The 27,289-nt window shown below is 45.8% G+C and overlaps 1 protein-coding gene across 1 annotated transcript in view; it reads right to left on the bottom strand.

Annotated features, from left to right (window-relative positions):
• HAS2 (hyaluronan synthase 2) overlaps positions 1-18,733 on the bottom strand; it is a 49,743-nt gene extending 31,010 nt beyond the window's left edge. The window contains exon 1 of the mRNA XM_058176965.1: positions 18,163-18,733. The gene's annotated coding sequence lies outside the window, so the exon portion shown is untranslated. The remainder of the gene's footprint in view (positions 1-18,162) is intronic.
• Positions 18,734-27,289: the final 8,556 nt, after the last annotated feature.

Below are 27,289 nucleotides of genomic sequence, written 5' to 3'. Positions count from 1 at the left end.
ATTTATGACTGCAATTGCCAAGTTCAATTATAGTCATAAGTTTGGAGTTTTGGGTGGCCTAGAGGTGGAACTCTTACCTCACAATCAGGAAGCAGTGAGTTTGATCCAGGGTAGAGGCAGATATTTCTCTCTCTGGGCACACCAAAAATATATCTGCTGAACAAAACTCTGCATTGGCGACAGGAAGGGCATCCGGCCATTAAAACACTCTGCTAGCTCCATTCAGTTGCCTAGACTTCACGCCGTGAGGGATTATGGGGTTGTTAAAAGACGATGATGAATTACAGTCGTAAGTTGAAGGCTATCTGTACTGCAGAGAATGCTCGTAGTATATGTTCAATGAGGCCCTTCCTTTAATTCTATGGATGGTTCACAGCCTAGGAATAGAGTTTACTTTGGACAATGAAAATCCATTTAGGACCCACCGAATCAAGCCCCGGCTTCCCATGCCCACAATGGGACTGATTAGGATAAATTTGGAGCTGACATCCCTCTCCTATTGTAGCCCTTGGGCAGGAAAACTTGGATGGACTTCATTAAGATGGCTGGCAGCAATTCAAAGGAAGCTGAGAATTTGCCCTGTTGCATTTTCCTGTGCTATGATGGGAGAGACCCAAATTTAAGTTGTCACTCAGGTGTTGAAACTCACTGGGTGACTTTAGGCAGACACTCGGCCTGCTTCGCCAACAAATTGTAGCAGGGAGTTGCAGGTGTATCTTCTTCTTCTTCTTTTTGAAAATTTTTTATTTATTTTTAAACATAAAATAAAAAAACCTCATCAAATCAATTCCATTACAACGTGCTGTAAGGGTGTTAACATATCTTCCTGTGCATTCACAAAATAATCATCTCTTCCATACATATATCTTATACTCTTTTTTCCTAACATATCTTTCCATTTAACCAATTATAGAATAAATCCCATATTTTATAATATTGTTTATCTTCTTGTTCTTGTTGCCCTGAGTCTTCGGAGAAGGGCAGGATATAAATGTAAATAAATAAACAAAAATGTACTCATCTCTGCATATTCCAACATTTTTCTAATTATGCGGGTGTATCTTCTTGAGCAGTGTGTGGCAGCGGCCAAACCAGCTAATGCAATCCTTGGTTGTATAAACCGAGGCATAGAATCAAAATCACGTGAAGTATTAGTACCACTTTATAAAGCCTTAGTTAGGCCACAACTAGAATACTGCATCCAGTTTTGGTCATAACATTACAAAAAAGATGTTGAGACTTTGGAAAAAGTGCAGAGAAGAACAGCTAGGATGATTAAAGTCCTGGAGATTAAACATATGAAGAACGGTTGCAGGAACTGGGTACAGCTAGAGAAAAGAAGGACTAAGGGTGACATGATAGCAGGGTTCCAATATTTGAGGGGCTGCCACAAAGAAGAGGGGGTCAATTTATTTTCCAAAGTACCAGAAGGCAAGGCAAGAAACAATGGATGGGAACTAATCAAGGAGAGAAGCAACGTGTAATTAAGGAGAAACTTCCTAACAGTGAGAACAATTAATCAGTGGAATGGCTTGCCTTCCGAAGTTGTGGGTGCTTCATAACTGGAGATTTTTAAGAAGAGACTGGACAGCCACTTGTCTCAAATTGTTTAGGGTCTCCTTCTTGAGCAAGAGGTTGGACTAAAAGACCTTCGAGATCCCTTCCAGCTCTGTTCTGATTGATTGAATCTTGTAATATAAATCTGTTTCTAAAAAAAATGAATTTATAAAATCAATCCATCTGGTATGACTCACACTAAATGCATGCTATCCTTACTGTGCCAAGAGCTGTAGTGGCCCAGTGGTTAGAACACAGTACTGCAGGCTACTTCTGCTGACTGCTGGCTGCCTGCAATTTGGCAATTCGAATCTCACCACTCACCAGATTGACTCAGCCTCCCATCCTTCTGAGTTCAGTAAAATGAGGACCCAGATTGTTGGGGGCAATAGGCTGACTCGATAAACCGCTTAGAGAGGACTGTAAAGCACTGTGAAGCTGTATATAAGTCTAAGTGCTATTGCTATTGCTACTTGTGAACTAAGACAGTATTTCTGCCTCTTGTCTTGTTTTATTTTCCTAAAGATGGAGCTCTTCTTCATACAAGTAAGCAGATTGAAACCTGACCCATCTCCCAGTGGGGGGAGAGTGCCATGGACCAATGCTAGATAAGAAACATTCCACCCTCCCAGTGCAAATAAATAAACTGACATTTTGAAAAACAACAACACCCATTTTCCCACCCTTCCTTGCTGAGCCTTCCTTCCCCTTAGATGCAAAGTTGTTGGTTTATTTAGCCTTGCAAAGCTCACGACACATTGATGGTGTCAAGTAAAACAGCAGCAATAACAAAAAAAGGTTGAAGGTGAATGGAAAGGTTATTTGTTTTGAGTCAAATGGTCATGTGAAAAAAGGCTTAGGGCATCCCTGATTAAATCCACCATTTCAAATCACTCCAATCAACCTGACAGATGTAATTTTGGCTGCCTTGAACTCAGGGGAAAACTTTGTCACTGACTTAAAACAAAGCACAATCTTCTTTTTTTACTTCAGTGCTTTCTAATAAAGCTACGGAACTGCTGGGATGTGATAGCCAGTTTTTTTTTCCATGAAGAATACCAAAGGTTAAAGGTAAAGTTTCCCTCGCACATATGTGCTAGTCGTTCCCGACTCTAGGGGGCGGTGCTCATCTCCATTTCAAAGTCGAAGAGCCAGCGCTGTCCAAAGATATCTCCGTGGTCATGTGGCATGACTAAACACCAAAGGTGCACAGAACACTGTTACCTTCTCACAAAGGCGGTCCCTATTTTTCTACTTCCATTTTTTACCTGCTTTCGAACTGCTAGGTTGGCAGAAGCTGGGACAAGTAACGGGAACTCACCCCGTTCTGCGGCAGTAGGGATTCGAACCGCTGAACAGCCAACCTTTCGATCTAATTATGTGAAAATTCAACTTGCAATGGCCAGCTCTTAGACATCATGTAACAACCTGGTGACTTCCAGAGATGGAGATTTAACAACCCTGACATATTCATCATATTGGCGTGGCTATTTCAGGACATAATAAAACCATTCCAATTCGGAGCCACTTTTTTTCTCATATCAGGGTATGGTTTTATAGGCTCAGCTGGTGGCTACTTCTGACTACCCTTGGTGGAGAAAGTAGGATCAGGTTAGACGAGAAAGTTGAAAAATATATTAGAAGAAGACAGTCGCAAATCTCTTCCAAGCCATTGCTAAGAAAATTGCATGGCTGCTACAGACAACAGGACTTCCAGATTCACTGGACAACACCTCCCAGGTGACCCAACCATCATGGGCTTTAATGATGTACAGATAGTCCTTGATTTACAACCACAACCGAGCCCAAAATTTCGGTTGCTAAGTGAGACAGTTAAGTGCGCCTTGCCCCATTTTACGACTTTTCTTGCCACCATTGTTAAGTGAATCCCTGCCGTTGTTTAAGTTAGTAACCCGGTTGTTAAGTAAATCTGGCTCCTCCCTCCCATTGACTTTGCAAAAGGGGAATCATATGACCCCGGGACACTGCAACCGTCATAAATATGAGTCAGTTGCCAAGCATCTGAATTTTGATCACGAGACTAGTGTGGGGAACGCTACAACGCTCATATGAACAATGGTATAAGTCGCTTTTTTCAGTGTCATTGTGTCAAAGCCACTCATTTTCATGACACTGATAAAGTCATTCGTGACTTTGTTGGTCACTAATGAACTATTTCAAGTCAAGGATTATCCCTAGTGCCAAGATATAGGGAAGGCACCAGGTTTGAGGAAAGGAGCAGGAATGAAAACAAATTAGTTCCCCAACTAAACAATATTCACTAAGCAATTTCCAAATCACTTCTGCTATCAAGATTAACATGTCAAGCTGTTCAAGATACAATCTGGAAGGCAGCTAAATTGCAGCGGAAGGCAAGCAGATGGACACAGCCAAATGCCATTCAAGATTGCAGCCCTGAGGGCAAAGCTAACTTTTCATCCCTGAGGTCCTAATGGGATCTTTGGTAATTGCAAACTGACACCCAGAAGGTGATAGGATCTGCCAGCCCTGAGAAGATAGTGTTTTGTCACTGCCACAGCTCCTGCCTGGCACTGTTCCGGCCCCAGATTGAATATGCCTTCAAAAGGGAAATGGGTATGGCTGGAGCAGTTCCCACCTCAGGACAAGAGCAGCGAAAGCCATCCAATTTCTTATTCATGAATCTGATTGAAAAATAGTCTAATGACTATTTTAGGCTCTTTCAGATGTGCTGCATTCCAGTTCCTGTGCATCCCAGCGCATACTGCACACTAGATCTCTCCTTGGTTAAATTTAGGGGGTGAGATGCTGGGGATTCGAGAAAACCTTTAGCTAAGATTCTGTGCAGTTCGGAGAATCCCCAAATCCCACTCCTGGATGGTCCCGCCCATTCCACCCCGCCCTTCCCAGGAGTCCCCACGAGGCCCATTTTGGATGGAGGTAAGTGCAGGGCGCGCATGGAGGCTTGGGGAGGGCGAATAAAGGGCCTACTGGAAGTTTGGGAAGAAGGGCCTCCAGAGCCTGGGGAGGTTGTTTTCACCCTCCCGGAAGCTTGAGGAAAGCCTTCGAAGCAGGGGAGGGCAGAAACGCCCCCCTCTGCTGTGGTGCAGGTGGCCGACTAGTCCAGGGGTCTCCAACCTTGGTCCCTTTAAGACTTGTGGACTTCAACTCCCAGAGTTCCTCAGCCAGCTTTGCTGGCTGAGGTACTCTGGGAGTTGAAGTCCACAAGTCTTAAAGGGACCAAGGTTGGAGACGCCTGGACTAGGCCATCCCCACCATGGCCATGCCCACCCAACAACCTGGCAGAGAACCCCGTGCTAAAAAATTTTGAAGCCCATTCCTGGTAATTTTCCATCCATATTTATTAATTATGTATTCCGCATTTATCAATTAATAAAGAATAAAATGAAGTATTTTAACATGGAAGTTACTGAAGGGTAGTTTTGCATAATGGACCTACGAAGTTAACCTGAAGGGTATCTGTGTTTGCGTTTCATAGACAAATAGTGTGTTACGTTTCTGTTTATTTACTGCACTTTCTCTTTTTATTTAGTTTGTATTTATTGGTATTTTTTTTCAATATAACTTTTAATAAAATTACTAGATGGAGAAAAGGAGTCCATCTTTAATGATATTTCACAATTCTGCCCAATTCTGCCCAGCCATCTGGAACTCCCTCTTCCATATATGGATCATGTCAGCATTGCAAGAGCCAATCTGAGTCGGTCACCGGGACCAGAGGTTTCGTCTTCCAAACTTTTGGACTTGTGCTGGAGCCCATCCTCAGGGAGCTTCTCTCTACTTAAATGTGTGCTTTGGGTCATTCTATGTGTTGCATTTATGTGGTGCCTTCCTATTGGTTGATTAGTATATTGATGGCCAGGGATTGGCTGTTTTTTTCCTTGTGCTACCAAATCCTCATCTCCTAAATACCTGATAAGATGGTAAATCAGCACTCCGGTTGACTGAAAAGGGCCCTATTTCCCAGGCTTCAATAATTTTCCCTGGCTGTCTTTGTACCTGCTCGGCCAACAATCTTAGTAGCTGCAAAATTGAATGAATGTACTTGTTCATTGCCATGCGAGGCTACCAATGTCATGTCAGCATTTTGCATGATATACTAAATGACAAGTTAGGTAACCATATTTAAGTTAATGACTTGTATTTTATAGATTATGATTTGTTGTGCCATCCGCAACCAGAATATGTGATTAATCTGTGACTACGTTAACGCTGTGCAAGTGGGTTGTGTGATCCCTGAATTTGCGGGTCTTGGTCATAGGAACAATCAACCTACTCTGAAGGTTGTAATGAATTCCAGATATGTGCATGTATGCACATAGCCACCCGATTCCCCTTTTTCCCATTACAGATATTAGCTGACTGCTATCAAGTGGAATCTGGATTTCTGGGAAGCAGGCTAAGATTATGATTGCTATAAACTTTTTTTTATTTTTATTTTTGGCAATAGCAGAAGTAAATCTAATTCTGAAGCAGAAGTGATTTGCAGCATTCATTCCTTCTGAATATAAAATAGCTGTCAGCATTCCTCGCCTTTAAGTTTAACAGCCAATGGAGAAGAATCTGAACAAGCTATCTTACATCTGTAGGGCTTTCCTGCTACTTCATCTCCGACTCATTTATCACTTCCAGATTTTACATGCTATGATCTTCACTGCAGGGCTCAATCAGGAAAAGCATCAGTTCTCTGTTTGAAGTGCAAATTAAAGAAGAGTTAAGCTCAGCTTTCAGGAATGGCAAACTATCAATAACAATAATAAGGACAGGAATGAACAGAATCTCAACTCATCGGTAACCCCAAAAAATTGTATTACTTGGAACAGAGTGTGTATTACAATATCTTTCAGCTATCTTAGATCCTGGGGAAGAATGACCTATTCCAGTGTGAGTGAACCTATGGCACCATCTCGCAAAGAATGTGCGGCCTCGCTGGTTTCTCTTCCACGTTTCTGTGATCACACGCGCGCCAGTCAGCTGGCCATCATGTGCACAGGAGTGGTAGAACCCGGAAGAGTGGTGTTCCGGCACACATGCGCAGGCCAGCACCCGACCTTCCGAGTTGACGTTGCGTGCATGCACGATGACCAGCTGTTCGTCAGGCATGCTTCCATGCCAGTATCCGGGTGTTTGGGTGCTGGCTCGTGCATGCGCGATGGACCGCTGCTCTTCCGGGTATCGCTGCTCCCACGTGCGTGAAGGCCAGCAGGGCTGCACATACCTCGCGGGATGGTTTCCCGTGCCATTTCTGGCACGCAGGCCAGCATGTGGGAACGCCAAAGGTTCATCATCACAGACCTATTCAGAAGTGCTAATCCTGTGACAACCATCTGATCGATTGTGGGTCATTAGGAACCATCCTCATCCTTGCACTAACATGCAAGCGAAACAAGGGGTATTATCAGTGGTGGGATTCAAATAATTTAACAACTGGTTCTCTGCCCTAATGACCAACTGGGTAGGTGTGGCTTGGTCATGTGATCGTGTGGGCGTGGCCAACTCAACGTCACTCACGTTGATGGGCACTTCGTCTTAGCTGTTACAATGTAATAAGGGTTAACCAGGGAGGCAGTTTCTGTAAGCAGGGCAATAAAGATTAGGCTAGAAACATCACCAGAATGTTTCCTTCCTGACTTCCTTACAGGATTAGCCCTGTAAAGTGGAAAAAAACAAAATAAGATTTCTTCCAAAAACCGGTTCTCCGAACCGCTTAGAAAGTTAACAACCGGTTCTCCTGAATAGGTGTGAACTAGCTGAATCCCATCACTGGGTATTATCAAACCAGTTTAATCTCATTCTTGTGGACCAGCTTTAAATCTTTGAACTTCTTGATGGTGATTGTTAATCATAATCAGAATAGAGCTGAAAGGGACCTTGGAGGTATTTTAATCCAACCCCCTGCTCAAGCAGAAGACTTTATACCAGCGATGGCTAACCTTTTCCAGACCAAGTGCCCAAAGCGCGCATGTGCGCGTCCAAATCCCCAAAATGCAATGCATGTGCAAGCCCCATGCATACGCCCCGCCTCGCGTGCATGGCCCCACCACATGTGCCCCATGCACACGTGACCCTCCCCACGCCCTGCCCCCCCACGCATCCACGGCAGAGAGCCGAAAGACCAGCTGGCCAGCGGGAGATGTGCATATATGCGCAGCAGAGCTGAACTGAGACAATGGCTCATGTGCCATCAGAGAGGGCACTGTGTGCCACCTCTGGCACGTGTGCCATAGGTTCACCATCATGGCCCTATACTATTTGAGACAAGTGGATGTCCAGTCTCTTTTTAAATACCTCCAGTGATAAGCACCCACAACTGTTCTCACTGTTAGGAAGTTTCTCCCTAATTCCTGGTTGCTTCTCTCCCAGATTAGTTTCCATCCATTGTTTCTAGTCTAGTCTTATGAAAAGAAGGCCTACAGGTGACAGTGTTCCAATAAACAGGATAGCAGTGTTCCAATATCTCAAGGGTTGCCACAAAGAAGAGGGAGTCAGGCTATTCTCCAAAGCACCTGAAGGTAGAACAAGAAGCAATGGGTGGAAACTAATCAAGAAGAGAAGAACTTAGACCTAAGGAGAAATTTCCTGACAGTTAGAACAATTAATCAGTGGAACAACTTGCCTCCAGAAGTTGTAAATGCTACAAAACTGGACATTTTTAAGAAGAGATTGGATAAACATTTGTCTGAAGTGGTATAGGGTTTCCTGCCTGAGCAGGGGGATAGACTAGAAGACCTCCAAGGTCCCTTCCAACTCTGTTATTCTATCTAGTCTATTCTGTTTTTTGTCTTGCATTCTGGTGCTTTGGAAAATAAGTTCTCTTCTTTGTGGTAGCCCCTCAAATGTTGAAATACTGCTAATTTCCAAGAAAGGGACAGAGTAAGCCAGGGGTGAAATGCTCCCAGTTCAGACCGGATCGCCTGATCCGGTAGCGATGGTGGCGGGTGGTTCAGAGAACTGGTAGCAAAAATCCCTGCCCTCCCCCCATGCAAGACCAGCTGAGCCGCACGATCATCAGAGGGTTTTTTTTCTACTTTTAAAAGCATTTTTTCTACAACCTCTTCAGCTGAAGAGGTTGTAGAAAAAATGCTTTTAAAAGGCTCCTCTGGTGATCCCAGCTGAGTTGCCTGATCGCCAGAACCTTTTAAAAGCATTTTTCGGCTGAAGAAGTTGTAGAAAAAATGGTTTTATAAGTTTTTTTTTTAAAAGTTGGCTACGCCCACCCAGTCACATTACCCTCCACCAAGCCACGCCTACAGAACCGGTAGTAACAACTTGTACATTTCACCCTGGAGTAAGCCCTGGCTGATGAGAAGGAAGTTCAATGATCTCCAGTAACAGGTTCCATCTGCCTGTATCTCCACTTCTACAGCTATTGTCCCAACTGATGGACAGGCTGCATGGGATCAGAAAAAACAACAACACCTTACCCCTTTTCTAGTTCTCTTGCAGCATGGTAGTCTAACGGGCCATTTAAGCTGTAGGAGGTGGAACCATGCGAAACCAGTTGTTGCCTAACTTAGATGACCTCACTGACGGAAGCAACACATTCTCTTATTATAGGATGCATTCAATATGAGTTCTCTTAAATAGCTCTGAATCAGTTAAGCATTCCTTGCCAACTTGGCATCTCCCAAATATACTGGGACTTTGGTACCCAGAATTTCTAGCCAAAAGTGATTGCACAATTCTGGAAACCCCAACACCTCTTGAGGATTCTTGCTTGAGAAAAACTGGATCAAAGGATCTGCTCTCTGAACCACCTCCCTCCCTATTTATCTTCCTCATATACCATTTATTCAAACGAGCTTGGAAAGCCAAATATGAATGGGGTCAATTGAGAGTAGAAAGCCAATGATATTTATGCCAAACCAAAGAGAATGAAGTATTTGTGTTTATTTGGGGTGGTTGTTCTCCTCCCTCTCTCTCCCTCTCTCTCTCTCTCTCTCTCTTTCTCTCTCTCTCTCTCATACATGTTTAGAGCAGTGTTGCCAACTTTTCGATGTGTGGACTTCAACTCTCCAGAATTCCCCAGCCAGCATGGGAAAGTTTGAAGGAAAGCAAACAACCTATTGTGGCCCGCCAGCGGCCAGTGGAGCTGGTGGCATACTCAGACAGTGAGGAGGTTGGGGAGGAACATGGGCCAGTCCTGGAGTCTGGGGACGGCTCTGATGAGGGCTCTGCGTTGGAGGCAGAGATGGGGCCAGGGCCATCTGACAGTTGTCAGCTGCCTTCGGAGTCGGGCAGAACAACAGCTGGAGCCTGTTCCTAGTGTGCGCATGCACAGAGCTGCCAGGAGACGGGAACAGCTAAGGAACAAGGGTCGACTCTGGAGTAAAGCCACAGGTGGATGGTGAATGGCCCCTCCTAGAGGGAATAAAAGAGGAGCGAAAGGGAAGGGGAGTTTGCAGGAGACAAGTAGTTTGCTTGATTGGTTTGTGACTCTCAGAGACTTCTTGCCAAGTTTTGAAGGTATCGTCCTGGCAGCTCTCCAAGCCAGATAAGGTCTGTGACTGTAAATTTTCCCTTGAAGGACTTTGCTGGATGTGAATGAGAGGAATCCACGGTAACTGAATAAAAAGGGTTTTTTGTCAGGACAAGGGAGTTTGCTTCATGCTCTTTGGAAGCCTCGGTCAGAACGCAACCAATGAAAACAGGGAGAATGGCGGTGGGGATACAAGCATCGGACAGAAATGTGGTAGCAATTTGCAACAATAAATTTAATAACCCCAGTATGGCATGTTGTCCATGGAGCAGAGATCATATGTTCTATGATGCTTGATTAGATCATCTTTGTAATCCCTACCTGTGACTCTAATAAAGTTCAAAGCAAAGAGGGTAACACTGAAACAAATCAAGAACAAGCTAATTGTAGTTTAAACCATCAGAAATCAACTGGTGAAGGCAGTTTGCCAGCCATTTAGATCTGATTTTTTTTTACCTGCATACACACTTTTTTTTTTTAAACACTCATTTCAGGGAAGATTAAAGTGTGAAAGTGAAATCAGTGCATCTGGCTGCACAGAAATGCACATAACCTTAGAATTGGAAATACAAACCTCAACTTACGACAGTTCATTTAGTAGACCTCAAGTTACAACACTGAAAAAAAAAAAGTGACTTATGACAGTTTTCAACACTTCCAACCACTGCAGCATCTCCAAGGTCACATGATCAAAATTCAGATGCTTGGTAATTGTTCATATTTACGATGGTCGCTGTGGCCCCGTGATTACGTGATTGCCTTTTGCGACCTTCTGACAAGTCAACGGGGGAAGCCGGATTCACTTAACGACCGTGTTACTAACTTAACGACTGCAATGATTCACTGAACAACTGTGGCAAGACAAGTCATAAAATGGGGCAAAACTCTCTTAACACGGGTCTCGCTTAGCAACATAAATCATGGGCTCAATTGAGGTTGTAAGTCAAGGACTACTTGTAAACCTTATCTTGAAAAGAGATACTTTAGGGAGAAAATTGTTGTTTGATAAATGCATGTAATGTCAAAAGGTCATTCAGGACAGAATGGAATGGAATGGAATGGAATGGAATGGAATGGAATAGAATAGAATAGAATAGAATAGAATAGAATAGAATAGAATAGAATAACAGAGTTGGAAGGGACCTTGGAGATCTTCTAGTCCAACCCCCTGCTTAGGCAGGAAACGTATACCTGTGATGGCGAACCTATGGCACGCGTGCCAGAGGCGGCACGCAGCGCCCTCTCTGAGGCTGCGCGAGCCGTCGCCCCAGCTCAGCTCCACCACGCATGCATGCGCACCTCCTGCTGGCCAGCTGGTTTTCAGGTCTCTGCCGCGCATGTACAGGTGGCAGGGCACATTCGTGGGGGCGCACACATATGCGCGGGGGCACAGGGCACATGTGGGGGGCAGCACGTGCATGCTTGGGGGGCTGGGCACATGCAGGGGGTCTCATGCGCATGCATGGGGGGTTGCATCTATGGGAGCCATGCGTGCATTACATTTTGGGGGTTGAAGTCCACGCGCACCCATTCATGCGTACGCGCATGCGCTTTGGGCACTCGGTCCGGAAAAAAGTTAGCCATCACTCCCCTATACCATTTCAGACAAATGGTTAGAGAGTATGAACTACAGAAAGTCCTTGACTTACGGCTACAACTGAGCCCCAAATTGCTGTCGCTCCGCGAGGCATTCGTTAAGTGAGTTTTGCCCCATTCTACCACCTTTCTTGCCGAAGTTATTTAGCGAATCAAATAGAGTTGTTAGATTTTGTAGCAAGCTTGTTCGGTGAATCCGGCTTCCCCATTGATTTTTGCTTGCCAGGTCGCAAAAAGGAATCACGTGATTTTGTGACACTGCAACTGTCATAAATATGAAGCAGTTGTCAATCACTGGAATCTTGACCACGTGACCCTGGGGATGCCTCTAGGGTCATAAGCATGAGAAAATGGTCATGTCACCTTTTTTAAAACTGCCATTGTAATTTTGAAGGGTCACTAAATCAGGGTCTCCAACCTTAGCAACTTTAAGCCTGGTGGACTTCAACTCTGAGAGTTCCCCAGCCAGCTTTGCTGGCTGGGGAACTCTGGGAGTTGAAGTTCTCCAGGCTTAAAGTTGCTAGGGTTGGAGACCCCTGCACTAAATGGTTACTGTTTTCCCTTAATAGCATCCCCAAAACACAACTAAAGGGAACCCACAATTCTGCTTCCCCCCACTAAAATATTCTCAGTTCAAGTACATCCATCGACATCCCTGGATGGATTATAAACAACTAGAAAATCCATTCTTTCCACTGAGATTCTGAACAATCAGTCCAAGTGACTGCTTTAGTTTTCTACACTCTTCTTCCAGAATATTTTAAATTCCAAAGAAACCATCATTTCATTTCAGAATCTAAACCGAGTATTGTACACACCGGCCAGGGTAAGGCTCATTAAATTAATGAGTGGATTTAATGAATGAATTAAATTAATAATAAATTAATTAGCAATTAATAAGTGGAACGACTTGCCTGCAGAAGTTGTGAATGCTCCAACACTGAAAATTTTTAAGAAAATGTTGGATAACCATCTGACTGAGATGGTGTAGGGTTTCCTGCCTGGGCAGGGGTTGGACTAGAAGGCCTCCAAGGTCCCTTCCAACTCTGTTGTTATATTGTTATAAATGCCAAAAAATTCTTTTTCTAATAAAGCGGCCCTGATAAATCTCTTTTTAAAAATCTCCTTGCATCTGAAACAATCCATGGATGGCATACATAGATCCTTCCCAGGGGTGAAATCTAAAAATTTTCCCTACCGGTTCTGTGGGTTGGCTTAATTGGTGGCCGTGGCTTGGTGGTCAGATGACTGGGTGGGCGTGGCCAATAACCATAAATAATAAAAATAATAAAGTATACAAAACAATAACAAAATAACAAAACTTTTATTCCATCGTGCAATAACAAAATAACAAAACTTTTATTCCGTCTTGCAGGACTGGCCTAATGGTTTTAATGGGGATTTTAATAGTTTTTAGTATTTTTAGCCTATCTAAATTAACCTTTTAAATCTGTTTTTAATTTTTGTATTTGTTGTTCTTAGTTGGCTGTAAACGGCCCTGAGTACTTTGGGAGAAGGGCGATATAGAAATTGAAATAATAAATAAATAAGAGGTACAAAAAACCAGCTTTCACACTTTACACACACACAACGCAACTGACACACACAATGCAAAAGCAGCTGCACTTCACCCAAAATGGCCCCTGCAACAGCAGGAACCTCACACAGCCACAAAAAGCTCAAAAACCAACTTTCACACTTTACACACACACAACACAACACAACTGACTCACACAAACACACACACACACACAAAATGCCACATACAGCTTTGTGAGATTCTGTGTGTTTGTGTAGTTAGAGTGAAACACTACAGAAACACACCAAATCTCAGAAAGCTGCACAAATATTTTATTGTATTTATATTTTTTAGATCGGGGGTCTCCAACCTTAGTAACTTTAAGGTTTGTGGACTAATCCTTCCTCACAACTGTTACTTCAACAGGAAAGCCTCTCTCTCTCTCTCTCTCTCTCTGTGAAAACCGCTCCGGCTACAAAAGTTCCTATTATTTTCCTGCAACCTTCTATTCCGCCAGCCAAAAGAAAGGACGTTTTTCAGTTCTCACTTTTAAAAGCTCTTTTCAAACTTCAGCCTTCTGCTTCTGTCTGGGGAACCCCTTCCACATGACCGGAGCCAATCAGGAGAGGGTGCGGCGTTAGGTCATAAAGGGAGGCGGGAAGTTCCATTGAATGAGCTCATCGTCGGCATTCCCAGGGTTATTATTTATTTATTTATGCTGTCGCTCTCCTGCCACGTGGGGTCGAAGAGGATTTTTTCCCCCTTTTCCTTCCTTCCTTCCTTCCTTCCTTCCTTCCTTCCTTCCTTCCTTCCTTCCTTCCTTCCTTCCTTCCTTCCTTCCTTCCTTCTTTCTTTCTTTCTTTCTTTCTTTCTTTTTTCTTTCTTTCTCTTTTTCTTTCTTCCTTCCTTCCTTCCTTCCTTCCTTTTCCTTCCCTTCCCTCCCCTCTTTCTTTCTTTCTTTCCTTTCTTTCTTTCTCTCCTTCCTTCCTTCCTTCCTTCCTTTCCTTTCTTTCACTTTTCGGAGCTTTTCAACGCTTTCTCCTTTCCTTTCACCTCGTTTTCCCCACAAAAGAGAAACAGGGTGGGGGGCCAGACGGGAAAGCGTGAAGACGCTGCCTATGGAGATTCAAAGTCAACCCTGGTTGTCTCAAAGGGGCTTTTTCCAAGAGGCAGCTGGACTTCCTTTGACGACGTGTCAGTAACTTCTCATCCTAAGAAGCTTCTTCAGTTCTTTCCTTTCTGGTTTTTCTTTTTCTTTTCTCTGAAGAGCTGAAGCAGCTTTTTGGGTGAGAAGCGAAACGTCTTCAAAGAAAAACCAGGCAGTCCAGTTGCTTTCTTGAACTTGCAAGAGCCTGCTTTTGCTCCATGGGTTGCCGCCGCTCAGAACCAGGGTAGAACCAGGGTGTGCTGAGCAATCCCAACCGCTTTGCGCCACCCGGAGAGAAACTCGTGGAAAGCGGGAAAACCCACCGCGCTTGGCCAGCTCTCACGTGCGCTCTCAACCGCCCACCCACCCGAGCTTTCATGGCGAAGGAAGGGCGCCCCGGCCCAGCTTTCTCCCGGAGCGGTGGGTGGGGCTGGAACAATAAAGTGGCTTCCGTCCAGAGGATGGAGATAGGCATCGCGTCGCCCCAGCGGGCCAGCTCGCCTCTCTTAGGCTGCGCTCTGGTCCGTCCGTCCCCCTCCCCTCCCTGGAGAAGGGGAGGAGAGCGAGGCTACCCGGGCGAGCGGAGCTTCTGAGCGGCTGCCACGTCGGTCTTCGCCTTCCCAGCCTTGCTTGCATCGCTTCTCCTCCCCCAGGGACACTTCCCACCCCCATCCCTAGACAGACATCGCTCCCGTTGAAGCCGCAGCGTTCTCTGCAAAGCCGCCGGCGCAGCTCCAATCCTATGGTGAATGCGCACGCGGCACCGGAAGGATCGGATCTGATCCCAACACGAGTCTGGCCTCTCCGTGCTGAGCTGGTGAGGGCTGTTATCCAGCCGCGGCGCAATAAATGTGCCTGTTTCCCAGCTGGCTCAAAACTCCCTCAACTTTTACTCTAAGGGGAGAGCCGGCTGTACATACACTTCCTATGTGAGTCCTACGGAGCCCCGAGCAAGCGGGCGCTGCCGGTCTCCCAACTTCTCTGCAGCTTTTCACCTCTTTCAAGTTGCAAACCTACCTCTCTCCCGCCCCCCTCCAAATTCCCACCAGCCACAGCGCCCCCTCTTTCCAATCCCGGATAGTCCTGGATTTACAACCTTTCTTTTAGTGACCCTCCAAAGTTACAACGGCACTGAAAAACAGGGACTAGTGGCCGTTTTTTCCACACTTCACGATCATTGCAGCACCCCCACGGTCACGTAATCAACATACTGACCGCTTGACGACTGACTCATCATTACGACGGTTGCAACCTTCCAAACAAGCAAAGTCAAGGGGGAAGCCACATTCGCTTAACAGCCGTGCTCCTAAGTTTTAACACCGGCCGCGATCCACTTAACAACGGTGGCCAGAAAAGCCCCCAAACGGGAACAAACCTCCGTTAACCACGGTCTCACTCAGCGACGGAAATGTGGGGCTCGATTGTGATCGTAATTCGAGGACTACCGCCTCTACTGCCGCGCGCCGGGGTTACACGCCGCCTCTTGGCAGGCAGCCTCGGAAGCGCCGTTACTAACCCCAGTGGGCGCTCCCGGATGCATCTTCAAAGAGGCCCCGTTGCCCGAAGTTGAAAGCAAAAAAGCCGAAAGTCCAGGCTGATGGAGATCTAGACATCCGAGCCTTCCTACACTCCGAAGCAAAAACATCCCAAGAACTTTGCACGGTCACTAATTGCATAGCTCGACCGAAAGGGCGCTGTTACACGTGTATGTGGGCTATATGTGCGAACAGAATATAGGGCTGCAGAGAGTCCACCCTTCGATTATCATGGGAGCAAACCTCTCCTGTACAGTCTACCTGCCCGTTTCTACAAGCCTGTAGAGATTCTCAGTCATCCACGTCCTGGTTGTCTCTCAAAGGTGCGTGGTTTTTTTTCAAGAGGCAACCGGACGTTCTGGTTGGGTTTTTTTGTTTTTTTTTTAAGACGTTTCCCCCTCTCCTCCAAGAGGCTTCTTCAGCTTTGACAGGATGGTGGGGAAAGGAAAGATAGGAACATAGGAATATAAAATCCTTCCATTCCCCACCGCCCAGTCAGAGCTGAAGAAGCTTCTTGGAGGACAAGCGAAACGTTTTCAAAAGAAAAAGGGGGGGGAAAAGCCAAGAAAGTCCAGTTAGCGCCTGCAAAAAAAAAAAAAAAAGTACCTTTGGGATGCTCGTTTCTACCGCCTCCTGATTGTGCATTTAAGGAGACCTGCCACAGTGTTGGAAGGGACCTTGCAGGTCATCTAGTCCAACCCCATGCTCGCGTATACTAGGGCTTCGAACCGCCGGAACTGCCGACCTTTCTGATCGACCAAGCTCAGCGTCTTAGCCACTGAGCCACCTAGCCAGGCAGTTCCTTTCTCAGCATCTGGGATTCGGGCGACCCAACCCCGCCCATTCCCCATTTCCCATCCCTCCCCCGCACCCACCCATTGGAACGAGGAGGAGGAGGGGGGAAAACCGAGGTGGGCGGGATAGAAATCACGCTTCATGGTTTTTTGTGTTTTTTTTAACAAGCGACTAAATAGCGACAGTGTAAGTCTCTGAGTTGGGAGGGATGGAGGGAGGGGAGCAAAAATGAACCGCCTTCCGGGATATTGCCTCCTTCTTGGAAACAGATCAAGGTTTGAGGTTTTTTTTTCTCTCTCCCCATCCCCAAAGCCTGCGAAAAACGAATCTATACGTAACGCAGGAAGAAACACAGCTGCTCCGCGATCAGTGGCGCGTCTGCCCTGCACAAAAGTCTCGGGACGTTCACTCACTTTCCAAGATTGCATTTGGTGCGTTAGTCCAAACTCGGGGTGGAGAAATCGATATATGCATATATGCAATAATAGATATGCATATATTATTAGGAGTATATTAGGGCAGGGGTCTCCAACCTTGGCAACTTTAAGCCTGGCGGACTTCAACTCCCAGAATCCCCCAGCCAGGGGGATTCTGGCTGGGGGATTCTGGGAGTTGAAGTCCGCCAGGCTTAAAGTTGCCAAGGTTGGAGACCCCTGTATTAAGGAGATGGCAGGATAGAGAAGCGGTAAGCCTTTTCACAGTCAGGTGCCGTTAAGGCAGGGCAGCGAGTGAGACCCGATCCTGGGCGCTTTTCTCATCTTTTCCCAACACCGGATTCACTCGACCCTTCTCAGATCCCTGCCCTAACGAGCGATCCGGGCACGGTTAAGTCTGGCATCCGTGCGGGCATCCCCATTGAAACGGGGAAGAAGAAAAAAAACCTCTTCCAAATCGCTTCACTTGCAAGAGATCGGTCACCCGGGGTAGTGGGGGGAGCCCCCGCAGTATAACTAAGCAGCGAGCCCCCGCGCTCAGGTTTTGGAAAACGGGACCAGGCGCCGCGCTCCTCGGGGCAGGGATCTGCTTGTCCTTAATAAACGGTCCCGTTGTTTCGACGGCGCTGACATTCCAGCCCCCACCGGGAAGATCTCGCTTGGACGGGGGGGTGGGCGGTGGAGACTTCTTTGCCTCCCCTGTTCCCAGATCTTTGAACTGTTCCCTCCCCCAGCGGAAGACCTCGCAACTTAGCAGAACTAAAATGATGATCCGGAGATCCGCTCACCTTGCCGCCTTTCTGGATCTTATAGCCCCATCCAAGATCTCCCCGGAGGCCGATGGCGAGCTTTTTGCTGCCGGGATCTATCTATCTATCTATCTATCTATCTATCTATCTATCTATCTATCTATCTATCTATCTATCTATCTATCTATCTATCTATCTATCTTCCTTCCTTCCTTCCTTCCTTCCTTCCTTCCTTCCTTCCTTCCTTCCTTCCTTCCCTTCTTCCCTTCCTTCTTTCTTCTTTCCTTCTTTCCACTTCCCTTCCCTTCCTTACACACACACCGATCAAAGTAATATAACCAATGTACTTACTCTCCCGGGACAGTTCTGGCGAGGCTGGCCGTAGCTCGCCTCCCCACCATGGAAAAGGTGCCAGCGGGGGGGGTGCCTTCTCTTGCCGCTCGAGGATCCCAAATTCCCACAACCTCAGGAGCACCTCCTCCTAGCCCCCCTTGCTGCCAAAGGGTCTCTGCACCGAGGTTAAGCTGCCGGCCGATTCCTCTTGGCGCCGAAGTCCTCCAGGCGCCCGGAGCGAAAGTTGGCGAAAAGTTGAGGCCGGCGTAGCATCTGGAGAACTTCGCGGCAGCTTTTGCGGCCGCGGAACTGAATGGAGCGTCTATTTCGAGGTTCCACCAGCCGCGGCGGCGAATATTTTCCAGGCGTCGCGCAGCGCTGCTTTCTGCTTCTTGCCCTGCTGGTCGTCCACCTCTTCCTTTCTTTCCCCTGCCCCTCGCTGCCTCCCTCTTCCCAGACGGCCGATTCTGTGCCTCCTCCAACTTAAGGGGGTCTTTTTAAAACAAGTGAGGCTTGGAGGTTGTTTTAATAGGGTGGAGAGAGGGAGGGGAGGGAGGAGGGAACTCCTGCAAAAAAAGGGGGGGAGAGAGAGAGAGAAGAAGAGGAAGAGAGGAAGGAGGAGAGAGAGAGAGAGAGAGAGAGAGAGGAAAGAGGGTGGGTAGGTGGGGAGAACTGCCCAGCAGCAGCGTGTAAGGCTCCAGGAGCCAGGACGAGTGGAAACGAATGAATTCAATTAGGGTTAATTACAAACATTCGTCAAGAATTGCAATACACGCATGTTATCACCACCTGATTTCCTCTTCGTGTAGAGGGGAAAAGCAAGGCTGGTCCTTTCAAAGCCCTCCTCCTCCCCTGCTATGGCTCGCTCCCCCTCCCTCCTTCCCTCCCTCCTTCCCTCCCCACCCCTCGTATTACAAGCCTAGGTTGTAAAAGGATTTCTGCTCCACGTTGGGTAGAAAATCCAGGTTTCCGATGCTTTCCGTCTGCTAAATCAGGGGGATTGCGGCTGATCGGCGCTTAATTCGTCGGAATGGCTTCGTGCCCGTCGCCTCTGCTTCCTTGATCCTGCCCAGCTTTGCGAGATCAGAAGAGGGAGAGGAGGACGGGAAGGCTCGTGGGGATGGGAGGGAAAGAAAGTTCAGGCTGCAAAGACCACCCGACGTTGGAGACGAGGGGTTTGGGTTTTTTTAAAAAAAAGAAAAGAAAAAAGAAAGTGGGAAGAAAAACGCAAACAGGGATATTTCAGGAGGCGATTCCCAATCCTGTTTGCAGTTTTGTGTAAGAATCGTGCAAAAAAGGAGATCCTTTTTCCAGCATCTGTGATGTGGCTAGGTAGGGGCTCAGATCCTGATGGGGTCTTCTCCTCTGTGGAAATTCTCATTCATGCGTCGCTGATTTTCAGAACAACAGAGTGGGAAGGGACCTTGGAGGTCTTCTAGACCAACCTCTGTTCAAGCAGGGTCTCCAACCTTGGCAACTTTAAGCCTGGAGGACTTCAACTCCCAGAATTGTCCAGCCAGCTTTAGAGACCCCTGCTTTATACCAATCCGGACAATTGGCTGTCAATCTTTTCTTTTAAAAAAAACTCCAATGAAGGAGCACCCACAACACCTGAGGCAAGCCATTCCACTGGTTGTTATCATTTGAATGGATAGTCTTTTGTTAGACATGGGTCTTCTTAGTATCAACTTCTGGAAGGGTCAGCCTCAACAGAGCACAACTAGATTTGGGATCCTTATAAGATCCTCTTACTTTTATTAGATGACAGTAAGGTAACTTGGGAATGCAGTGACTCAGTGGCTAAGACGCTGAGCTTGATGATCGAAGGGTCGGCAGTTCAGCTGTTCGAATCCCTAGTGCCATGTGAGCTCCCATTACTTGCCCCGGCTTCTGCCAACCTAGCAGTTCGAAAGCACATAAAAAATGCAAGTAGAAAAATAGGGACCACATTTGGTGAGAAGGTAACAGCGTTCCGTGCGCCTTTGGCATTGAGTCATGCCGGCCACATGACCACGGAGATGTCTTCGGACAGTGCTGGCTCTTTGGCTTTGAAACAGAGATGAGCACCGCTCCCTAGAGTCAGGAACGACTAGCACATATGTGCGAGGGGAACCTTTACCTTTTAAGGTAAACTTTGGTGGCTGAGGGACTCTGGGAGTTGAAATCCACAAGCCTTAAAGGGACCAAGGTTGGAGACCCCTGAACTAGAGGACAGTAAGGTTGACTCAGGGACACGGTGGCTCAGGTTGAGCTTGTCGATCGAAAGGTGGGTAGCTCAGCGGTTCGAATCCCTAGTGCTGCCGTGTAACGGGGTGAGCTCCTGTTACTTGTCCCAGCTTCTGCCAACCTAGCAGTTTCGAAAGCACGTAAAAATGCAAGTAGAAAAAATAGGGACCACCTTTGGTGGGAAGGTAACAGTGTTCCGTGCGCCTTTGGTGTTGAGTCATGCCGGCCACATGACCATGGAGACATCTTCGGACAGCGCTGGCTCTTCGGCTTTGAAACGGAGATGAGCACCGCCCCCTAGAGTCGGCAACGACTAGCACATATGTGCAAGGGAAACCTTTACCTTTTTAAGGTTGACTCATCCTTCCGTCCTTCCAAAGGTGGGCAAAATGAGGAGCCAGATTGTTCGGGGCAAGATGCTGATTCTGTAAACCGCTTAGAGAGGGCTGTAAAGCACTGTGAAGCGGTATGTAAGTCTAAGCGCTATTGCTATTGCTACCCACACATTCTAAGCCTGACTAGATATTAGAAATATACAACTGTCATTGCTAGCAGTATTGCCATCTGCTACATAAGAGGAAAAAAGAGCCTGGAGGGTAGAGGACAGCAAGCATTGGAACGTAATCGGTTTATCGACAGATGGAACCAAGCCAGGGAGCCACTCTTGTATGGTTACTCCTGTAACCATAACGTCTTTTCTGTAAAAGGAGTCTTAATCATGCATGAAGCAGAAAATTAAAAGGGAGGGGGGGGAACCAAGCTTTCTTTACTGACAGGTGGATGGAAATAGGTCTTTTCCACCATCAAGATCTGAAAGGTCAAAGGAGGAGTAGACATTCTCCATTACCCACCATAGAGGCAGTCTAATCAGGGAGTTAAAGTTAAGGAGTGCTGGAATGAATGTGTCAGGAGGAACTTCCTGATTGTACGAGTTGTTGGCCACAGAAAGGGAGAAGTTCTCTATCACTTCTTCTTGTTGTTGTTAGTTGCAAAGTTTTGTTCAACCCATCGCGACCTCATGGACAACGTTCCTCCAGGCCTTCCTGTCCTCTACCATCCTCTGGAGTTCATTTAATCTCACACCGACTGCTTCAGTGACTCCATCCAGCCACCTCCTTCTCTGTCGTCCCCTTCTTCTTTTGCCCTCAATCGTTCCCAGCATGAGGCTCTTCTCCAGTGAGTCCTTCCTTCTCATTAAGTGGCCAAAGTATTTCAGTTTCATCTTCAGGATCTGGCCTTCTAAAGAGCAGTCAGGGTTGATCTCCTCTAGGACTGACTAGTTTGTTCGCCTTGCAGTCCAAAGGACTCGCAGGAGTTTTCTCCAGCACCAGAATTCAAAGGCCTCAATTCTTTGGCGCTCAGCCTTTCTTATGGTCCAACTTTCACAGCCATACATTGCAACTGGGACAACCATAGCCTTGACTATACACTCTTTTTCTGGCTCTCTTATACTAGAGATCTTCAAATAGAGGCAGGATATCAGAAGCTTGTCAGAGATGCTCTAGTGGACTCTCAATTAGAGTTGGAATAAATGACCTTGAAGGCCCCCTTCAGCTTTCACTTTCTCTTGATTTTTTAAGATAAAAAAAAAAAAAGATTTTTTAAGACTTCTGATCCTGAATGATGGCTTTTCCTCAGAGGATGTTGCTTTTTTCCCCGGTCTCCAACACTGGACAGCTTGCAGTGTTCCTAGAATAGTATTCCATAAAGCTCCATGCTAATTTCAGTGCCCATCTTCTGTTTCCAGCCAACAGTATCTGATTTGCCGAATAATACAAATGTGTGTTTATTACTTTGATACTCCACTTTTCTCAGTGAACTCCAGCGGATGGAAAGGGTTAGTCCTTGTTGCCTTTTTCCCAACCATTTTGGGAAGAAGGTTGGGCTGAGATGCTCATCGGCAAACTCTAGAGCTGAGTTTGAACTAGAACACCTCCTGTGAATTCGATCACCATTTCTAAAAAAAAAATTCTTGGTATTGCTTTAGTTAAGAGAAGTTGTATTATTATCCTCAGTTACATCCAGGTAACAAAATTGGATTCCATCTCATTGATTGTCTGTTGGCCCAATTTAGGGAAATGCATTTGGAGTTTGCTCCGGATAGCCAAATTTGAAGATGAATCGCCACCAGGTGGCACTGTTGAAAAACACAATAAACTAAGTAATAAGTCCATATTTTGTCACTGGCATGGCTTATTTTTGTTAATATATGGAGATGGTAAGCCCAACTGAAAACCATGTATCAATTTGTGTCCCTTGAGACTGAGCCAACTCAAGTCAGTGGCCAAAGCTCCTGAGCATCTGGTTCACTCTTAAATGTACGTGAATCTTTTCTGACATTCCCTTTATTAGTATAAGGACAGACTCCTTGTAAGATTGGTTGGGGGGGGGAATTCAGAATAAATTATTACTTTTTTAGACATTTGCTGGTTCTTCAAGCAATTACTTCAAATGAGGTTTTACAGAGAGAGAATTGAATCAGTGTGTGACATTTTATTCCTTCCCTCTTAAAAAAAAACCCTGCAAGGTCAAAATTATGCAAGCACGCTGGAACTTAGATCTGACACAACCCAGATTTCCCTAGTTCAAAACTTTATCTGCATTGAAACTCCACTTCCCAGAATTCTCAGGGGGCGGGGTTATTCCAAGAAAGCTGTAGTCCTAACCTAAAGCATCTGAAGGTGGGTCGATGTAGGAACCAACAATTCTCAGGGTAAACTGAGCTGTTACTTAAACCCTGAGCAGATATTTCCCAGACTCAAAGTTAGGAAGAGAAAATCAAATTTGTGATTTGGAGTTTAAATGGCAAAAAGACACTGTACGCTGAGAGCATACACACCAAGACAAATTCCTTGTGTGTCCAATCACACTTGGCGAATAAAAAATTCTATTCTATGCTATGCTATGCTATGCTATGCTATGCTATGCTATGCTATGCTATGCTATGCTATGCTATGCATGCCATGCCATGCCATGCCATGCCATGCCATGCCATTCCATTCCATTCCATTCTGAGGGCTTCAACTCTGCAGCAGTAGATTGTAGACAGATCTTCTGTTGGTGTGTGAGCTGTACTCTGCCTGCCAAAAAATAACTTACTTAGATATATTGTATCTGTGAGCATTTGCATCTGGAGAATTGGAGTTTATTGCCATGCCTGGCATGAAATCTGAAAGCTCTGATTTATCTAGTGGACAATCATTTAAATATATCCTAGTGGACTATCATTTATGAGCCAGTAGTGTGTTGCAGCTGCCAAAAAAGCCAACACAGTTCTAGGCTGCATAAACAGAGGGATAGAATCAAGATCACGTGAAGTGTTAATACCACTTTATAATGCCTTGGTAAGGCCACACTTGGAATACTGCATCCAGTTTTGGCTCACCACGGCATAAAAAAGATGTTGAGACTCTAGAAAGAGTGTGTTCTGACCTAGGCTTCCCAAGAGCACGAAGCAGACCTGATAAAACCTCTTTTATTTAGGTTAAAGGGAATTCCTCTCCAGCAAAGTCCCGGCAAACAGTCTTTCATGAGATTTTGCAACTACAGACCTTTATCAGGTTTGGAGAGTGGCCAGGCCGATATCTTTCAAACGCCATGCTGTAGCAGCAACAATTACTTGGCAAAAAGTCAGGAACAGATCTTCACCCTAATGAATTGAGCTAATTGTCTCCTGCAAACTCCCCTCCCCTTCGCTCCTCTTTATTCCCTATGGGAGGGCCCATTCACTATTCACCTATGCCTTTACTACTGAGTCGGCCCTTGTTCCTTAGCTGTTCCCTTCTCCTGGCAGCTCTGCACATGCACACATCGGGAACAGGTTCCAGCTGTTCTTTTGCCCCACTGATATCTGACTTTGAAGGCAGTTGATAACTGTCAGACAGCCCTGGCCCCATCTCTGCCTTGGGTGCAGAACCCTCATCAGAACCTTCCCCAGACTCCAGGACTGGCCCATGTTCTTCCCCAACCTCCTCACTGTCTGAGTCTATTACCAGCTCCGCTGGCCGGCCACAACAGAGTGCAGAGAAGAGCAACAAAGATGATTAGGGGTCTGGAGGCTAAAACATATAAAGAACGGTTTTTGGAACTGGGTATGTCTAGTCTGATGAAAAGAAGGAGTAGGGGAGACATGATAGAATTGTTCTGATATCTCAGAATTTGTCACAAAGAAGAGGGAGTCAAGCTATTCTCCAAAGAACCTGAAGGTAGGACAAGAAGCAATGGATGAAAACTAATTAAGAAGAGAAGCAACCTAGAACTAAGGAGAAATTTCCTGACAGAACAATTAATCAGTGGAACAACTTATCTCCAGAAGTTTTAAATGCTCCAACATTTAGAGGTTTTTAAGAAGGGATTTGATAACCATTTATCTGAAATGGAATAGGGTTTCCTGCCTAAGCAGGGGTCTGGGCTAGAAGACCTCCATGGTCCCTTCCAACTCTGTTGTTCTATTCTATTCTATTCTATTCTATTCTATTCTAGTCTAGTCTAGTCTAGTCTAGTCTAGTCTAGTCTAGTCTAGTCTAGTCTATCCTATCCTATCCCTGATGAAACTAGTAATCAAAACTTGAGTTTATTTATTAGAATAGAAATAGCTGCCCATCTCAAAATCATAACTATGGGTAGCCAAGAATCAATAACACCACAGCAATAAATACATAATTGACAGCTGAGCTTTTCCAGGATTGTTGGCACCCACAGGGGGATTGTGCAAAGTTGTCTAGAGAGTGGGTGTGGTATCACAGACCAAGGTGTGCCCCTTTTGTGCACATTGTGGGTACTGGCACTAAAATGGTGAGGGTTGCACCAGGAATGCCGTTCCTGGCATGCTCTGGAATGCCAGAGCAAGCTCTGCGGCACAGCACTATGCTGCAGTGGAGAAATGGGCAATGGGAGCGGCCGGTGCAAGGGAAGGAGGAAGCCGTTTTCCCGCTTTCTTCTCCCTGCTCCCCCTCTTTCCCTCTTGCTGGCTTGTCTCAGTTGTCCATTTCTCCATTGCAGCAGAGGACCCAGGATCCACTTTGAGAGTGGGGGAGGGTAATTTAACAACTGGTTCACCCAGGGTCAGGTTGGCCTTTGCAGGAGATTTGCCCTGCATGTGAAGCAGAATTGGAGGATGTGAATGGGTCACGTTATTGTGACCCAGGGCCAAGTAGGTAGTAGGAAACTCAGTCAGTGTAAAAACAAACGAACTTTATTCGAACAGCTGAGAATTACTTCATTTCCAGCGTAGTTCAACTAAATTAAAACAAATTCTTCCCAACACAAATTCTTCAGTCCTATCACCAACCTTGGTCCAATTAGGCAAACTGCCAAAGGCCTTTCTTGGCAAAAGTTCAGAAGACACAGATACAAAAATAAATGCAAGAAGACGAAGCTACCAACGTTGTTTTCCAGCAAAGAGCCCAAATGCCATTGCTGGTCTCTTAAGCCTTATAGGAGGGGGCAATCAACTCTTGGCCCTACTCCCGAGTCGTCCTCTTTGCTTGAGCTGCTCTTGCCTTCTGGCAGCTCTTTTCGAGCGTACATTAAGAACAGGCTCCTCCTGTTCCTCTGCCTCACTACTATCTGGAAGCTATGGAGTCCGCACCTCACTCCCCGATGGCCCTGGCCTCACCTCAGCCTCTGACGCAAAGCCTTCATCCAGGCCTTTCCCAGCCTCCAGGACTGGCCCATGTTCTTCCTCAGCCTCTTCACTGTCGGAATCCGTTGCTAGCTCCACAGGCTGCTGGCGGACCACAACACACACCTCCCACAATGGCCAACCTGACTTTATTTATTTATTTATTTATTTATTTATTTATTATTATTTATTTTGTCACAACAGTTTATATAAGCATAAGCATGAAATAACTATATGATATATAAGCATATATATAAGCATAAGTATGTAATAACTATACGAATTGGATACAATGAAAGGGAACATTAGGACAGGAACAGTAGGCACGCCTGTGTCTGTAAGTATTCCCTTACAGACCTCTTAGGAATGGGGTGAGGTCAATAGTAGATAGTTTTTGGTTAAAACTTTGGGGATTTTGGGAAGAGACCACAAAGTCTGGTAGTGCATTCCAGGTATTAACAACTCTGGAGCAGTTCACATTAAGCTTAAATCTATTGTATGCTCGTGTATTGTTGCAATTGAAGCTGAAGTAGTCTTCAACAGGAAGGACATTGTAACAAATGATTCTATGAGTTAAACTCAGGTTATGTTGAAGGCAGCAGAGTTCTAAATTTTCTAAACCCAGGATTTCAAGTCTGGTGGCATAAGGTATTTTGTTGTATTCAGACCTTCGGAGAACCAATTGTTAAATTATTTGAATCCCACCACTGAATCCACCCATGTTAAAGTTGCTCACATTGAAAATGCGGCTCTATAGCAAGGGAGCATGCAGTGATGGCAGCTGTTCTTATGCGAGCAAGGATGGGACCTCTGAGCTGTTTGTCTTGGATTAGTTCAGGTTGTCTGGATCTCCAGGAATCATGTGCTAAAGGACGTGATGCAGAACAAATGAATAGCTGAAACTGCTTCTAATGATAACACCTTCCTTGAAGGCCTCTATTGAATATTCGTGGCCATTCTCCATTATCTGCTGCAATCTATTTGTGCATGGTGATTTTGCCTTGACTTGGCAGATAGGAAAGTGCAGTAAATAACTTGCAAACAGTTAAAACTAGAAAATGGCAAAAGGAGATATAAGAAGATGTGTAACATTTTAATAAATGTGGCTAGGAGGGCTTTGCACAGGTTCATCTTTTGCATGAATTATGCCCTTCCCTGAATTGACAAGCCTAGATAGAGATAAATGGACAGACAGAAAAATAGAATATAGACAGATAGATGCAGTATTAATAGGTACAAAGAGAGACAGAGACAGACAGAGAGACAGATACAGAGTACAGTAGAACTTCTAGTCAT

Source organism: Ahaetulla prasina, chromosome 3, assembly GCF_028640845.1.
Source record: "Ahaetulla prasina isolate Xishuangbanna chromosome 3, ASM2864084v1, whole genome shotgun sequence".
Classification (NCBI taxonomy): domain Eukaryota; kingdom Metazoa; phylum Chordata; class Lepidosauria; order Squamata; family Colubridae; genus Ahaetulla; species Ahaetulla prasina.
This window is presented reverse-complemented; position numbering and strand designations above follow the sequence as displayed.